Below are 17,503 nucleotides of genomic sequence, written 5' to 3'. Positions count from 1 at the left end.
TGGTTCTAAAGTTGCTTTAGTAATGGCCCAATCATTCCATACTGTAAGTGGGATGATTTGACCTTCCCTAGTTGCTTGTTTTAGTTCTTTGCCAATTTCTTCCCAATCTTTTAAATCTAAAGTTCCCTATTCTGGAAACCATGGGCAGACTTGTTCTATTGTTTGAGATAGCGTGACTAGATTTTCTGTAGAAGCTTTAACTCCCCGTCTTCTTAAGAGAATTTTAATGAAGCTGAGATAAGAGGCATATTTACTTTCAATTTGCCCCATTGTTACCCTGGATTCCTCCAAGGGCACAAGCTTACCGCAAGGCTGACTGGATGTACTCGGGAATCTCTCGTCGGCTGTCCTCAATGTTCACATTGTTAGCGTAGCTTCACCCTAGAGAAAGGCACCTGCGTTGGGTGGCAGAAGAAGGGGTGGCCTGCTCCTCCACACCTGTGGGTATTTCTAGTCGGGTGGCATGAGAGACGGAGAAAAGAATTAAGACACAGAGACAAAGTAGAAAGAAACAACAGTGGGTCTAGGGGACTGGCACTCAGCACACCAAGGACCTGCACCGGCACCGGCCTCTGAGTTCCCTCAGTTTTTATTGATTATTATTTTCATTATTTCTGCAAAAAGGAATGTAGTAGGAGAGCAGGGTGATAATAAAGAGAAGATCAGCAAAAAACATGGGAGCAAAAGAATCTATATCATGATTAAGTTCAAGGGAAGGTACTATGCCTGGACGTGCACGTAGGCCAGATTTATGTTTCTCTCCACCTGAACATCTCAGCGGAGTAAAGAATAACAAGGCAGCATTACTGCCAACATGTCTCGCCTCCCGCCACAGAGCAGCTTTTCTCCTTTGTCAGAGTTGAACAAATGTACAGTCGGGTTTTACACCGAGACATTCAGTTCCCAGGGGCAAGCAGGAGACAGTGGCCTTCCTCCATCTCAGCTGCAAGAGACTTTCCTCTTTCACTAATCCACCTCAGCACAGACCCTTTACGGGTGTCAGGCTGGGGGACAGTCAGGTCTTTCTCATCCCATGAGGAAATATTTCAGACTATCATATGGGGAGAAACCTTGGACAATACCCCGCTTTCAAGGGCAGAGGCCCCTGCAGCTTTCCACAGTTCATTGTTCCCCTGGTTTATTGAGACTAGAGAATGGCGATGACTTTTACCAAGTATACTGCCTGTAAACATTTTGTTAGCAAGGCACGTCCGGCACAGCCCTAGATCCCTTAAACCTTGATTTTATACAACACATGTTTTTGTGAGCTCCAACTTGGGTCGAAGTGGCTGGGTGAAAGTGGCTGGGGCAAAGCTACAAATTAACAACATCTCAGCAAAGCAATTGTTTAAAGTACAGGTCTTTTTCAAAATGGAGTCTCTTATGTCTTCCCTTTCTACATAGACACAGTGACAGTCTGATCTCTCTTTCTTTTCCCTATACTCGCCCTCTGGCTATTAGGAACAATATCACGGGGTGAAGTGTGTACACCTGTGCGATATTGAAAGTACTATCATCCTCTGTGCCACGGGTTTTAGAAAAGAAATCACAGTGGGTTGTACAGCTGGTGTGATATTGGTAGTAATATCGGTCCCTCCTTCCCTGGATATTGGGAACAACGTTACAAGGGGCCTGTACACCACCTGCGATATTCGCAGTCATATGATTCTTTGCCCACCTGCATATTAGGAACAACATCACGGCGCGGGCGTCGTGGAAAACCCCGGCTATTCGGAAAGTATCATCCTCTTTTTCCCTGGATACTATGAAAAATATCACAGCAGAGATGTACACCTTCTGCGATATTGGGAGTAATATTATCCTATCCCGCCCTGAGTATTTAGAAATCCATCACGGTGGGGTGTACACCCCTGCCATATTGGGAGTAGTATCATCCTCTCCACTCAGGAAATTACGAACAAGGTCATGGGGGGTGTACTCCCCCTGTGATATTGGGAGTAATGTCGTCCTCCCCAAACCTGGATGTTAGCAACAAGATCACAGAGGGGGTGTACGCACCCTGCGATATTGGAAGTAGCATGATCCTCTGCCCCCCGGATATTGGCAAAATTATCACAGGGCGGGTGTACATTTCCTCCCGTGTTGGGAGTCATATCATACTTTTCCTTTCTGGATATCAGGAGTTAAATCCCAGGGTGGTGTGCATTTCCTCCGATATGGGGGGTAATATCATCCTCTCCCCGTTGGGATATTCAGAACTGTATCCGGGGGGGTGTCCACCCTGTGCGATATTGAAACCAATGTCATCCTCTGTTTGCTTGGATATTAGACACAATATCACGAAAATGTGTACAACCCCTGCGATATTGGGAGTAATATCATACCCTCCTTCCCTGGATATTAGAAAACAGTATCATCGGGGTGAACACCCCCTGCGATTATGGAAGTAAGATTTTCTTTTTTTTTCTTCTTTTCTTTTTCTTTCTTTTTTTTTTTGAGACAGAATTTCACTCTAGTTGCCCAGGCTGGAGTGCAATGGCACGATCTCGGCTCACTGCAACCTCTGCCTCCCGTATTCAAGCAATTCTTCTGTCTCAGCCTTCCGAGTAGCTGGGATTACAGGCATGTGCTACCATGCCCCGTTAATTTTTTTTTTTTTTTTGTATTTTTAGTAGAGACATTGTTTCTCCATATTGGTCACGCTGGTCTTCAACTCCCGACCTCAGGTGATCCGCCCGCTTCGGCCTCCCAAAGTGCCGGGATTACAGGCGTGAGCGACGGCACCCAGCCACCACTTAGCATTTTCATTGTACATTTCTTGAAGTTATAGATTTCTACACACATTGATTGTTGCTTTGTTGTACACTTACATAGACATAAAATGAGAAATCGAAAAGAATAAAATGGGCACAGTATCCCTAAAGTTTCACATTCCGAGACATCTTAAAAATATTTGCTTTTTAGAAATTTGTTTCAATGAAGAAACTGTGGTATGCACACACAATGAAGTATTCTTCAGCCTCAAGAGGAATAAAATCCTCTCCACTGCAGAAAAAATGGATGAGACTGCAGGGTCTGTATGTTAAGTGAAATAAGGCAGGCACAGAATGACAAATATTACATGTCCTCACTTCTGTGTAGGAATAAAAAAGAAAATGTTGGCCAGATGTGGTGGCTCAGGCCTGTAATCCCAGCACGATGGGAGGCCGAGTCGCACGGATCACTTGAGGCCAGGAGTTCGAGACCAGCCTGGCCAACATGGTGAAACCCCGTCTCTACTAATAACACAAACAATTAGCCGGGCGTGGTGACGCGTGCCTGTAGCCTCAGCTACTCGGAAGGCTGAAGCCCAAGAAGCGCTTGACCTCCGGAGGCAGAGGTGGCATTGAGCCCGGATTCTGCCTGTGTACCCCAACCTGGGCAACAGAAAGAGACTCCATCTCACACCTACACACAAAGGGAATCTCAGGAAGGTGGAGAGTAACAGACGCTGGGAAGAAAAGGGGTGGGATGGGGAATGAAGCGAAGTGGATAATTCGGTCCCAAAATACAGCAAGGTGGAATCAGTGAGTTCTAGTGTTTGACAGTACAGTATGAAAATTGGAGTTCACAAGAATTTCTTGTCTATTTCCAGACGCTTTGGTAAGAAGCTTCCCAACTTTCTCATTATGCTGGTTTTGAAGCTCTTCTCTTTCTGCTCTTGAATTTCATGCTGGTTTTTTGTTTTTTGTTTTGAGATGGAGTTTCGCTCTTGTTGCCCAGGCTGGAGTGGAATGGTGCAATCGTGGCTCACTGCAACCTCTGCCTCCTGGGTTCAAGCGACTCTCCTGCCTCCACCTCCCGAGTAGCTGGGATTACAGGCATGCGCAAGCACGCCCAGCTAATGTTGTATTTGTAGTAGAGACGGGGGTTTCTCCCTGTCGCTCAGGCTGGTCTTGAACTCCTGACCTCAGATGATCCGCCCGCCTCAGTCTCCCAAAGTGCTGGGGTTACAGGCATGAGCGACTGCGCCCGGCCCATGCTGTATCCTTATCTGTTGTCTCTTGTTGTTTGTTTGTTTGTTTTTGAGCCCAGAAATAACTTCTCACCTCTATGTTCAAACGATTTTTCACATGAGTGCTAAGAAAGCTCACTGGTGGAAAAGCAGCCTTCTCAAGAAACGGTGTCGGAGGACATTGATTTCCACATGCAGAGGAATGAAGGTGGACCCTATGGCACACCGGGTGCAAAAATTAACACCAACTGGACCGAAGAGCTAACCCCAAGTGCTAAAGGTATCATAGGCCTAAAAGAAAACATTGGCCACACTTTCATGACAGATTGGGCAATGCTTTCTGGGATATGACACCAAAAGCATAGGCAACAAAAGAAAATTAGATTCCTTGGATTACATCTAAATGACAGACACTTTTGTGCAGCAAAAAACACTGTGAACTGTGTGAAAAGATAACCCATGGATGAGGAAACATATTTGCAAATCATCTATCTGAAAAGAGGCTGATATCCGTCATATATCAAGAACAGCTAGAACAAAACAACAAGAAACCCAAAGAATCCCATTCACAATGCTCAGAAGACTCGAGTAGACGCGCCCCTAAAGAAGATATAGCAATGGCCAATAAGCATCTAAAATGATGGTCAAAATCACTCATCATAGGGAAACGCAAATCAAACCAATAATGTGATACCACACGTTAGGATGGATATGATAAACAAACAAGCATTGGTGAGACTAGAGGGAAGTAGGAATGCTCGAATATGATTGAAGGGAATGTAAAACCGTGAAGGAAAAGGGAAAATACTATGGCGTGTACCGGAAAAACTAGAAATAGAATGATCAGATGTTCCCGCAGTTGCATTTGTGGGTACCTACGAAAAAGAATGAGAAGGCATTAGTGGAAGAGAGATTTGTGAACCCATATTCAGAGTAGCATTATTCACAACAGCGAAAATGTGGAAGCAACCCAAGGGTTCATGGACAGATGAATGAGAAAGCACACTGCAGTGCCTTCATACAGTGGAAGACTATTCAGCCTTCAAAAGGCAGGCACTTCTGGCCGGTGCGGTGGCTCAAGCCTGTAATCCCAGCATCTTGGAAGACCGAGGTGGGCGGATCACCTGAGGTCAGGAGTTCAAGGCCAGCCTGGCCAACTTGGTGAAACCCTGTCTCTACTGAAAATGCAAAAAATTAGCCGAGGGTGGTGGCGTGCGCCTATAGTCCCAGCTACTCGGGAGGCTGAGGCACAAGAATCGCTTGAACCCAGGAGGTGGAGGCTGCAGTGAGCCCAGATTGTGCCACTGCACTCCAGTCTGTGCCACAGAGTGAGACTCCATGTAAACACAACACAAAACAAAATGAAACAAAACCAAAAAACAAAAACAAAAACAAAACCAGACAGACACTTCTGACACAGGAGGCAACATGGATGAACCTTGAAGACATTATCGTCAGTGAAATAAATAAATCCCAAAAGGATAAACACGACCAGGCTCAGTGGCTCGCACCTGTAACCCCAGCACTTTGGGAGGCTGAGGCGGGCGGATCCCTTAAGGTCAGGAGTTCGAGAGCAGCCTGGCCAATATGGTGAAAGCTCCTCTCTATTAAAAATACAAAAATTAGCTGGGCGTGGTGGCGCACGCCTTTAATCCCAGGTACTCCGGAGACTGGGACACAAGAATCGCTCAGACCCATGATATGGAGGTTGCAGTGAGCCGAGATCACGCCGCTGCACTCCAGCCTGGGTGACAGAGAAGTACTCTGTCTCCAAAAGAAAAAAAATACATTCACCACGGCATGATTCCACTTCTATCAAGTGTCTAGAGTAGTTAAACTCACAGAGTTGCAAATTAGAATGGTGGCCCCCGGGGTGAGTGAGAGAGAGGAGTGGAGAATTTGGTGAATGGTGCAATTTCCATTTTGAAAGATAAAACTGTTCTGGAGATGATGGCGGTGATGGTTGCTAAACAATGTGAACGTACTTAATGTCATTCAACTGCCAACTGAAAAGTAGTGGAAATTGTCGTGTTTATAGTGGCCATTCTAGATGAAATCATATATATTTATAACTTTTAGTATTGATATGTGGTATATTTTCCCATAATAAAAGATGAAAATGAAAGCAGTTGGATCTTTAAAAAGCAAAGAAAGAGGCGAATAATGAAGGGGGTGGGTCGCCCCTTCACAGCTGTGGGTGTTTCTCGTTGGGTGGAACGAGAGACTTGGAAAAGGAAAAGACACAAAGTGAAGAGAAAGAAATAAGGGGACCCAGGGGACCAGCATTCAGCAGATGGAGGATCCCACTGGCTTCTGAGTTCCCTTAGTATTTATTGATTACTTATCGGTGTTTTTTAGAGAGGGGGATGTGTCATGGTCACAAGATAATAGTGGGGAGAGGGTCAGCAGACAAACACGTGAACAAAGGCCTTTGCATCATAGACAAGGTAAAGAATCAAGTGCTGTGCTTTAGAAATGCATAGACATAAACATTTCAATGCTTTGTTAAGCAGTACTGCCGCCCACATGTCTCACCTCCAGCCCTAAGGCAGTTTTTCCCTATCTCAGTAGATGGAACATACAATTGGGTTTCATACCGAGACCTTCCATTGCCCAGGGACAGGCAGGAGACAGATGCCTTTGTCTTGTCTCAACGGCAAGAGGTATGCCTTCCTCTTATACTAATCCTCCTCAGCACAGACCCTTTACGGGTGTCGGGCTGGGGGACGGTCAGGTCTTTCCCTTCCCACGAGGCCATATTTCAGACTATCACATGAGGAGAAACCTTGGACAATACCTGGCTTTCCTAGGCAGAGGTCCCTGCGGCCTTCCGCAGTTTTTGTGTCCCTGGGTACTTGAGATTAGGGAGTAGTGATGACTCTTAAGGAGCATGCTGCCTTCAAGCATTTGTTTAACAAAGCACACCTTGCACAACCCTTAATCCATTTAACCTTGAGTTTGACACAGCACATGTTTTAGAGAGCACGGGGTTGGGGGTAAGGTCACAGATTAACAGCATCTCAAGGCGGAAGAATTTTTCTTAATACAGAACAAAATGGAGTCTCTTATGTCTAATTCTTTCTATACAGACATATTAACAATCTGATCTCTCTTGCTTTTCCTCACAAATAATACACACAAGCTCCCTCCCGATGACAGGAAGAGCCCCAAAGCTTCTGTGGACACTCACTTTTCTCTTCTTCCTGCATTCTTATGAGGAAATCTGTAGAGATTGGGGAACTTGGGCGACTGTGGCTAATGAGGAGCTCTGTGCCTTGAGCCCCCCAGGCCATAGAATAGTCAATACTCAGTCTGTGCCTCCAGCCCTGCAGTGTGAGGTTCCAGTCCTGTGGGCTCCACACCCGTCACCTGTATCAGGAGGACCATGTCTCACCCTGTCTTCTTGCCAGCCTTGAGGACGGAGTCTGAGCCTCCATCGTGCACCACGCAGGGAGGACAGTGGACCTGTTCTCTGTGGTCATGGCCCAGCAGAGGGGAAGGGCAGTTCAGTGAGTGCTCAGGGACGGACGGTCGGGAGCCTTGCTTTGTTTCCTCATCCTCAGGACAAACAGGACAGTGCGGTGGGCAGGTGGGAGGAGACCAAGGTGCAAACTCTCCGCTCAGCAGACTGTGGAGTTTCTGTTCTTGCTTGTGGTGGGGGTCTCAGAAATCTTCTTCAAAATTTTGCCTTCCTCCCCCACTGCTTGTCCTTTTCATAGACGCCTCACCCATGATAGCAGGGAATGACTCCCTCTTAACTAATCCATAAGAACAACAAAAAGGTGATGAAGGTGATGATGAGGATAAAGAGGATGAAGACAGACACCAGGGCATCATGAACCCTTACTGAGGCCTTCGTAAAGGCCAGGCTCTGAGCTCTGTGGTCTATGCAGCTTGTTTCATTTCAGCTGCGTAGTCTCCCAGTTATTAGTGCACACTTCATGCTGATTTTACGGACTAGAAAAGGAGCAACGCATTTTCATAGAACTTGTACCAGATCATGAAGTCAAAAAGGGTGAAGTCCAATTTGAACCAGGCAGTCAAAGTCCAGACACATGGCATTTGGCCAGTCCTCTCCCTGCATCCAACCTGCCCTCCCAAATCCTTGTCCCTCAGGCCGATGTCCCTGCTCACTGTGCCCTTCCCTTTGGGGGTTCCTCGTAGACCACACCTAGGCCAGTGGGTGCCACAATCACTGTGTCAAGTAGAGAAAGGGCAGCTGAGATGACATCAGAGGTTCCAGAAAACATGGGCACAGGATCATTCGGGACACATCTCTCTCTTGCCCCTGTTCCTGGCTTTCCTTACCGCTCTCGACTTCCTCAAAGGAGTCATCAATTCGGAGTTTGGCTTCCATTCCTATTGAGGAAGCTGGAAACCATTTCAAAAAATGCTCCTCAGGTGTGCCTGTGGTTAAGAACTCTGAGCTCTGCTTACAACTTTTGGAAACTGGGCGCGGTGGCTCACGCCTGTAATCCCAGCACTTTGGGAGGCTGAGGCGGGCGAATCACAAGGTCAGGTGTTGGAGACCAGCCTGGACAACATGGTGAAACCCCGTCTCTACTAAAAATAGAAAAAAATGAGCCGGGCATAGTGGCGGGCGCCTGTCATCTCAGCTACTCGGCAGGTTGAGGCAGGAGAATAGCTTGAACCTGGGATGCGGAGGTTGCAGTGAGCCGAGATCACTCCACTGCACTCCAGTCTGGGCAATGGAAAGACTCCGTCTCAAAAAAGCAAAACCAAAACCAAAACCAAAACCACAACTTTTGGAGAGTTGGAAGACCATGAAGTCTAGTACCCGGGACTCAGAGTCTGGCCATGAATTTGGAATACCATCCTTTCTACTTCTCTGTATGGCAAGGGGTGAGAGGTCCATCCTCTGAGACTCAGCACTCTCATCTGAGCTGATTTCGAGTTGATCCAATGGAAGCGAGCGATGATGAAACCGATCGTGGGTGCCCGCTGCGTGATCTCTCTGTGATGGATGCATAAAGTCAAGGCAAATTGAATTTTAGGTACATTCGTGACTATTTTCAGCTTCAACTCCATGCAATTCAACGGAAATATCCCCTGACCTGCAGTTCTGCTTTCCCTGCATTCCAGACGGGACATTTTCTTTTGCCCTTATCTCAGAAATTACTGAGTATTGTGAGAGGAACAAGTGAGTCTCTTTTCTTTCTGATGCCCCAGAGCCTATATCTTGCTTGGCACAGAAGAGATGGCAAAAGTAACAATCTATGTTAACTCTTGAATTGACACTTCCTTGGTTCGCAAATATTGGCTGTCATCGGTGTGACTTCGACTTACTTGATTCTTTTTGTTTTTTGTTTTTCAGACAGAGTTTTTCTCCTGTTGCCCAGGCTGGAGTGCAGTGGTGTGATCTCGGCTCACCGTAGCCTCTGCCTCCCAGGTTCAAGCCATTCTCCCGCCTCAGCCTCCCGAGGAGCTGGGACTACAGGCACGCGCCGCCATACCGGGCGAAGTTTTTGTATTTTTAGTAGAGGCGGGGTTTCACCATGTTGGCCAGGCTGGTCTTGATCTCCTGACCCCGTGATCCGCCCTCCTCGGCCTCCCAAAGTGCTGGGATTACAGGAGTGAGCCACCGCGTCCGGCCGAACTTTCTGATGAAAACTCTAAGTCCACCTAAGCTAAGGACAGGAGTTATAGCTTACGTGAATTTTCAAAGAAGACTCACCGATTTGAGGAAGCAATTACTCTCTTGAAGGAGAAAAGTCAGAAAACGTAATGATGAAATCACTAGGACCTAACCGGCATGTGGAAATATTTTCTGCTTATGAACTATCAACTTTCATTTCATTTCCAGATGACATGGTCTCAGCTGTTATACAGTGTTTATAAATGTTCTAAATCAAGGGAATTTGTATCAATCTAGTAGCACAAAATAAAATATTTTATTTTATTAGTAATAACATCCTTCTAGGGTATTACAGATAACGTCACAAGGTTAAAACCTTCTGTGACATTTTGTATACTCTTTGTGACATTGAGAGAAACATTCCCCTAGGATTTTATGAATAATGAGACACGCGGTGTACACACATGGTGTACACCGCCTGTGCCATCAGGAGTAACATTCCCCTAGGATATTACGAATAATATCACAGCAGGTGTTCACACGTGGTGTACACCCCATGTGACATTAGGAGGAACATGCCCCTAGGATATTAGGAATAGTATCACTGGCATTGAATCCACATGATACACACCCCCAGTGACATTAAAAGTAACATCCTCCTAGGATATGACAAATAATATCACAGGGAGTACACCTCATGTGACATTAGGAGTGACATCCCCCGAGGATATATTGAATACTATCAGAGGGTGTAGATGCATTGTGACCTTAGTAGCAACACTCTTTAGGATATTACAAATCATCACACGGTGTACACGCATTGTGACATTGGTAGTAACGTCCCGCTACGATATGACGAGTAATATCACAGGCTGTACACCCCATGTGACAATAGTAGTAACATTCCCCTAGAATATGATGAATAATATCACAGGAGGTACAGCCCCTGTGATTTCTGAGTAACATTTCTATAGAATATTACAGGTTGTATCACTGTGTGAGTCTGTGTACACCCCGTGTGACATTAGGAGTAACGTCCCACAACACTATTACGAGTAATGTCACAGGGTGAACACCCCCTGTGACATGAGGAGTAACATACTTTTAGGATATTATGAATGATATGACAAGGTGTACACACTCTGTGACATTAGGAGCAATATCCATCTAGGATATTAGGAACAATATCACAGGGAACACACCCCCTGTGACATTAGGATATTACGAGTAATATCCCAAGGTGTACATGCATTGTGACATTAGTACTAATATCCCTCTGGTATACTGTGAATAATATCACAGGGTGTACATCCCTGTGACATTAGGAGTAACGTCCCCCTAGAATAGGACGAATAATATCACGGGGGTAGACACCCTGTGACTTTAGGCGTATCACCGCCCTTTAATATGAGGAATACTGTCCCAGGGTATGAACCCCCTGTGACCTGAGGAGTAACATCCCGCTGGAATATTAGGAATCACATCACAGTGTGTTCACCAACTGTGATCAATAAAATAAAATGCAGCATGGTAACTAGAGAAAATGAAGGAAGAAAATTAAAATTAAAATGTTAAAAAGACCAGTCTGGACAGCATAGGGAGACCGTGTCTCTACAAAAAAAACTTAAAAATTAGCTGGGTGTGGTAGGATGCACCTGTGGTCCCAGCTACTCGGGAGGCTGAGGTGGGAGGATCCCTTGATCCTGGAAGTTGAGGCCACAGTGAGCCATGATCATGCCACTACACTCCAGTCTGAAAATACTTTTTTGTAAATACTACTAATTAGTAAATACTTTAGTATTTTTTAAATAGTAAGTCTTTTAATATTTACCGCTACTACATAATTGCACAAAATCTGTCATTAATTAGTATTTTGTAATAGTTGTTTGCTAAGTACTGCTACTCAGGAAATATGTTAGCATTTTGTACGCAGTCTTTTGCTAAGTACTGCTACACAGTAAATACTTTCATATTATCAAAGTAGTCATTTGCTAAGTATGGCTATTAAGTAAATATTTTAGTATTCTGTATGTGGTCATTTGCTAAGTACTGATACTCAGTAAATGCTTTAGTATTTTGTGAGTAGATAATTACTAAGTAGTAGTACTTAGTAAAGACTTAGCAGCAGTATTTACAAACTAGTTGTTTCTAGCTCATAAGCAAAGGATAGCAAAACAGTGAAGACAGGAAATACTTGTCCATTTGTACAGGTTTACAAGGTACATAGTTAATTCTCTGTCACGACTACAGTTTAAGTTTATGTAATGGGCACTCAGGAATCCTACTGCAAGCAAAAACCTATCTTCTGTCTCTTCTGCTCATGTGAAGGTATGCGGTTCCTTTGCAAACACTTAAGAAGACAGATGAAATTGGAATCACCAGGATGGTTTCCACCTGGCCTGTTAATTTATTCACTGGAAAGACATTTGTGTACATTTTCACGGGTTTCAAAAAGTCAAGTTTTTTTTGGTGGGGGGTATACATTTTGACATTGTTTTCCTAGGGGCTCTACAATGAATGTAAATCTATTCACCTTAAATTATTTTGTTTTTGAGACAGGGTCTTGCTGTGTTGCCCAGGCTGGCATACAGGGGAGTCATCACGGCTCACTGCAGCCTTGACCTCCCCAGGCTCAGGTGATCCTCCCACCTCAGCCTCCTGAGTAGCTTGGATTACAGCTGCGTGCCATCATGCCCAGCTAAGTTTTTTTCATTTCTTTCTTCTTTTTTCTTTTTTTTGTAGAGGTGGGGTCTCACTATGTTGCCCAGGCTGGTTTCCAACACCCGGGCTCAAGTGATTTGCCTGCCTCAGCCTCCCAAAGTGCTAAGATTATGGGTGTGAGTCACTGCACCTGGCCCTTAAATTATTTTTAAATCATAAAGTATCTCAAACATAAGGAGAATACTGAGCAACATAATACCTGTGCACCTGCCACCTCACTTTATCAAATCCTGGTATTACTTGCATGATGGCTTTTTCATACGAGTTTGGGACCAGCCTGGCCAACATGGAGAAACCCTATCTCTACCAAAGATGCAAAGAATGAACTGGGCATGGTGATGCACACCTGTGATCTTAGCTACTCAGGAGGCTGAGGCAGAAGGATCACTTGAGCTTGGGAGGCAGAGGTTGCAGTGAGCCAAGATCGCACCACTGCACTCTAGCCTGGGCGATAGAGAGAGAACCTGTGTCAAACAAACCAAAACACCAGATTTTTTGAAGCTCCTTCACAAGTGATCTCAGCAGGAGATGGAAGTCAAGGACAATTTTAACTGCTGGAGAAAGATGTACCCTCACAGTAAAGGTGACCTCTGACTGACACAGTGTCTCTGGTCTCTAAATCAACAGAGAAAAGATTGGTAACTCCATTCACTGGTCTGATATTTCTGCCAACAGAATAGGATGAAGAGGCCCTTTGTCTTAGAGGTGTTCATTGCACCCAAACCTTTACCCCGCAGCTGCTTCTTAGAGCTCAGTGCTGAGCGGAGTAGAGAACTCACCTGAACTTCAGATCAGCCTGTGGACGGAGCTCCATTCACAGGATAAGCAGTAGCTGAGCTCTGAAGGATGAAAGCCCATGTCTGATGTCTGTTGCCCCCTCCTCCCCATACCCCACCTCCTCCATTCATTCGTTCAACACACATGGACTGTGTCCTGTGATGCAGGCACTGTGTTAGACAACAGGAACCAGAAGATGACGCCAACAGAGTCCTGGCCTCAAGAAGGTCACTTTCCTTGATAGGAAGGAGGGCACAGAGGCCCGCGCCTGTAGGCCCAGCTATATAGGAGGCAGAGGCAGGAGGATCACTGGAGCCCAGGAGTTAGAGGCAGCAGTGAGCTATGATCATACCACTGCACTATAAACTGGGCAACAGAGCAAGACTCTGTCTCAAACCTATATATAATATGTGTGTGTATATACATGTATACACACACATATATATATACACATATATGTATATATTCATATATATATATGTATATACCCTTGATAGGGAGGAGACAGACATATGTGACAACCTATGTCCAGAACCAGCTAGCCTGCAACTGTGACTTTTTTTCTTTTTTTGTAGACAGAGCCTCACTTTGCAGCCCAGGCTGGAGTGCAGTGGCACAATCTCTGCTCACTGCAAATTCCAACTCCCAGGTTCAAGTGATTCTAGTGCCTCTGCCTCCCCAGAAGCTGGGATTACAGGTGCTTGCCACCACACTCGGCTAATTTTTGTTTTTTTTTTTTTAGTGGAGACGGGGTTTCACCAAGTTGGCCAGCCTGGTCTCAATCTCCTGACCTCAAGTGATCTGCCCACCTTGGCCTCCTAAATTGCCGGGATTACAGACGTGAGCCACTGCGCCCGGCTGGAACTGTGACTTTCTACTTGGAATGGAGCTCCCTTTCCAGCACCAAAATGTGTCTTTCCCACAGCTCATTCCTTTGGAATTTGACTTCGCAAATTCTTTGTGCAAAACATCTAACTTCTATTTGTATAACGGAACTTGATTTGAATTCCCATTGTGCTGGGTATCAGAATCTTAATTATGTCAGGTAATTAAGCAACCTCTTCTCCCTTCTTACCATAGGCTGGGGGAGAGTCGAGGCCCAAGACGGGACTGGAGTATTCTCAGTCTGAATAGTGAACGGAGAGTCATCCTCAATCCTCTCTACTCTGGTGGTCTTGAGGGGCCACTGCTACCTCCTCCTGGTCCTGACCTTGAGGCTTCTCAGCACTGGCTTTCTCTGAATTCCTTCTGTGCACAAGTAAATCATTCAGCTTCTTCCTGAACCAATAAGGATTTCTCACCGAGATAATCCTGTTCCGTGGTTACTCTACTGTTACTGAACCATGCTTGACCCAGAGGGGAACTCTGCAAAGCTCACCACCTCCCCCAGCTTCCCCAGGGAGAAAGACACACACACCCTCTCCTCTGAGACCTCCAAACCTATGTGGGTGTCTGTCATCACTGCCACTCCTGCCTCGTACGCGTGCACACCCAAGGACTGTGTTTGGTGAGGCAGATGCATTGATGTCTAAGCGTTCTTGCATCCTTAACTTTGAAACCGTAAAAGCATATTCTTTTCTTTGATCTCTGGATGTTTCATTTTGTTTTTGGTCATCTCCCTCTTTCGATGCCTCCTGCAACGAATTGTATGTGGGAGGAAGGGAGAGGCAAACATGTACAGGGACACAGAGGTATCCTGGGAGAAACTGTGACTCATACTATAAAATATTAATCACACTCACTTATATAGCACCTTGTACTTCATTTATATTTATTTATTTATTTATTTATGTATTTATTTATTTATTGAGGCAGAGTCTCTCTGTCACCCAGGCTGGAGTGCAGTGGCGCTATCTCAGCTCACTGCAACCTCCACCTCCCGGGTTCAAGCAATTCTTCTGCCTCTGCCTCCTGAGTAGCTGGGACTACAGGCGCCTGACACCACGCAGGACTATTTTTTTATTTTTATTTTTTAGTAGAGACAGTGTTTCACCATGTTGGGCCTCAAACTCCTGACCTTAAGTGATCTGCAAGCTTCGGCCTCCCAAAGTGCTGGGATTACAGGCATGAGCCACCACACCCAGCCAAAACATGTATTTCTCATGGAATAATTTCATGCACTAGAGCAAGCTAATTGGGAAAGTCAATAGCAAGGAACAGTAGCAATCGTTTATAAAATAGTGATTAGGTGCTGATACTTGATGCACAGTCATAGTCCCATTTAATTCTTCAAGTGAGATTCTCACTTCGGGAATTTACTATTAGCCATTTTCCAAATAAGAGATAGAGACGAGCGAGTCTCTATCTCTGGTGCAAGGAGATTGGTGCAGTCTGTGAATGGCAAAAGTGGATATGTACCCAGATGTGTCTCAAGTCCAAATTCCAACTCATCACTTCCTTAAATGTGGTCTATTCTGCCAGGCTGGATAAGGGAAGTGGTTCTGCTTCCAATCTTAATATGTGACAGATGAGGCAATCTAAACCAAAGTCTTCTTGAGTTTGGTCAAACCATATGCTGCCAAGGCGTGAATGCAAATAGCAAATAACTGTAACGAGCCATCCCAACTATGCCACAACTCACACAACTCAAAGGCAAGGGAATCCCAGGCGACAAGGTCCAGGAACAGCCACTCTGGGGAGTCTGCCACCTCTGATATTGCTCCCGTGGCACACACAGTGCCCCATCTGCCTCCAGACCTGCGCTGAAGGAATGGGGGGCAGGGGCAAGCTTTGTAGGTGTGGGTGATCCAATGGCCACTTGAGGTCTCTCAAACAAGGACCCTGTAGATGATGTTCATGGGCCAAACGGAATGCACATCTGCCCCGAAATGTGTTTCTTTTCTTTTTTCTTTTTTTTTTTTTTTTTGTTGAGACAGGGTCTTGCTCTGTTGCCCAGACTGGAGTGTAGTGGTGCAGTCTTGGCTCACTGCAACCTCCACCTACTGGGTTCAAGTAATTCTTCTGCCTCAAGCCTCCCAAGTAGCTGGAATCACAGGCATGTGTCACCACGCCTGGCTTGTTTTTGGTATTTTAGTAGAGACGGGGCTGGTCTCGAACTCCGGGCCTCAAGTGATTCACCCACCTCAGCCTCCCAAAGTGCTGGGATTACAGGAATGAGCCACCGTGCCCAGCCTTGTTTCTTTCTAAATGACGCTTCCTTTTTGTCTTTACAGTTCCTTCTACAAAAAACACTGCCATGGCACAGGGGCTTATGCCTATAATCCCAGCATTTGGAGAGCCCAAGGCCAGTGGATCACTTGAGCCCAGGAGTTCGAGACCAGCCTGGGTTAACTTAGTGAGACCCCAGCTCTACGAAAAATTTAAAAATTAGCCAGCCATGGTGGCATGCACCTGTGGTCCCAGCTATTTGCGAGGCTGAGGTGGGAGGATCACTTGAGCCCAGGAGTTCCAGGCTACAGTGAAGTATGATCTGGCCACTGCACTCCGGCCTGGGCAACGGAGCAAAGTGCTGTCGTAGAATAAAATACTTTTTAAATAAACTAAAAGCAAAACAATGGGCCAGGTGTGGGTGGCTCTATCTGTAATCCCAGCACTTTGGGAGGCCAGGTGAGGCAGAACAGGGATTGAGGGGAACCAAGGCTTAAGGCATAAACAAAAGAACAGCAGATGCAGCCAGTTCTAGGCAAGATTAGGCAGCATAGAGGCCACGTGTGCATCCCGTCAATCAGAGGCTGATTGACGGCGGGGGCAGGAGGGCGAGGGGGGAGGGTGACAGCCTCTGATTGACGGCGGGGGCGGGGGTGGTGGTGCGCAAGTCTCCATTTCAGCCTCTGATTGGTCACAGGCCAATCCTTCAGAGGGTGTAACCAATCGGAGGCCTCTAACGGGCACCTAGGGGCGTTATCTAATTCTTCCAGCTTAATAAAAATCCTAATGTGGGCTATTGAGCCGTTTGCTCTATCCCGCTCATGCTGTGTGAATTGTACTTTCGCTTCAATAAATCTGTCTCTTCCTTACTCCGGTTTTTTCTTTTGTTTCTTTTCGTTGCTTTGATCTTTTGTTACTTTGTGCATTTTGTTCAATTCTTTGTTCAACACGCCAAGAACCTGGGCAATCCACGGTCAAGACCTTCCATCCAGTAACAGAGGCAGCACGATCCCTTGATGCCAGGAGTTCGAGACCAGCTGGGGCAACAAAGTGAGACCCTGTGTCTACCATCTGTCTGTCTATCTATCTGTCTGTCTATTTTTTTTTTTTTTTTTAATTATCTGGGCATGGTGGTGCATGCCTGTGGTCTCAGCTACTCCTCAGGCTGAGGTGGGAAGACCGTCTGAGCCTGGGAGTTGAGGCTGCACTGAGCTATGATGGCACAACTGCACTCCAACCTCGGTGACAAAGCGAGATCCTGTCTCTAAATTAAATTAAAAACAATACCACCAAAACAACAGCAGGTTGGGCGGTGGTGTCTCACGCCTATAATCAGAGCACTTTGG

The 17,503-nt window shown here is 45.8% G+C and overlaps 1 long non-coding RNA gene across 1 annotated transcript in view; it reads left to right on the top strand.

The window, feature by feature from the left end:
• The window catches only part of LOC134761745 (uncharacterized), an 89,374-nt gene extending 74,595 nt beyond the window's left edge, over positions 1-14,779 (top strand). Inside the window, exon 3 of the long non-coding RNA XR_010140808.1 lies at positions 13,792-14,779. This is a non-coding gene — a long non-coding RNA (uncharacterized LOC134761745). The remainder of the gene's footprint in view (positions 1-13,791) is intronic.
• The last annotated feature ends 2,724 nt before the right edge of the window (positions 14,780-17,503 follow it).

This window comes from Pongo abelii, chromosome 6, assembly GCF_028885655.2.
Source record: "Pongo abelii isolate AG06213 chromosome 6, NHGRI_mPonAbe1-v2.0_pri, whole genome shotgun sequence".
Classification (NCBI taxonomy): Eukaryota; Metazoa; Chordata; class Mammalia; order Primates; family Hominidae; genus Pongo; species Pongo abelii.
Note: the sequence above shows the minus strand (reverse complement) of the source record. Positions and strands in the feature narration are given on the sequence as shown.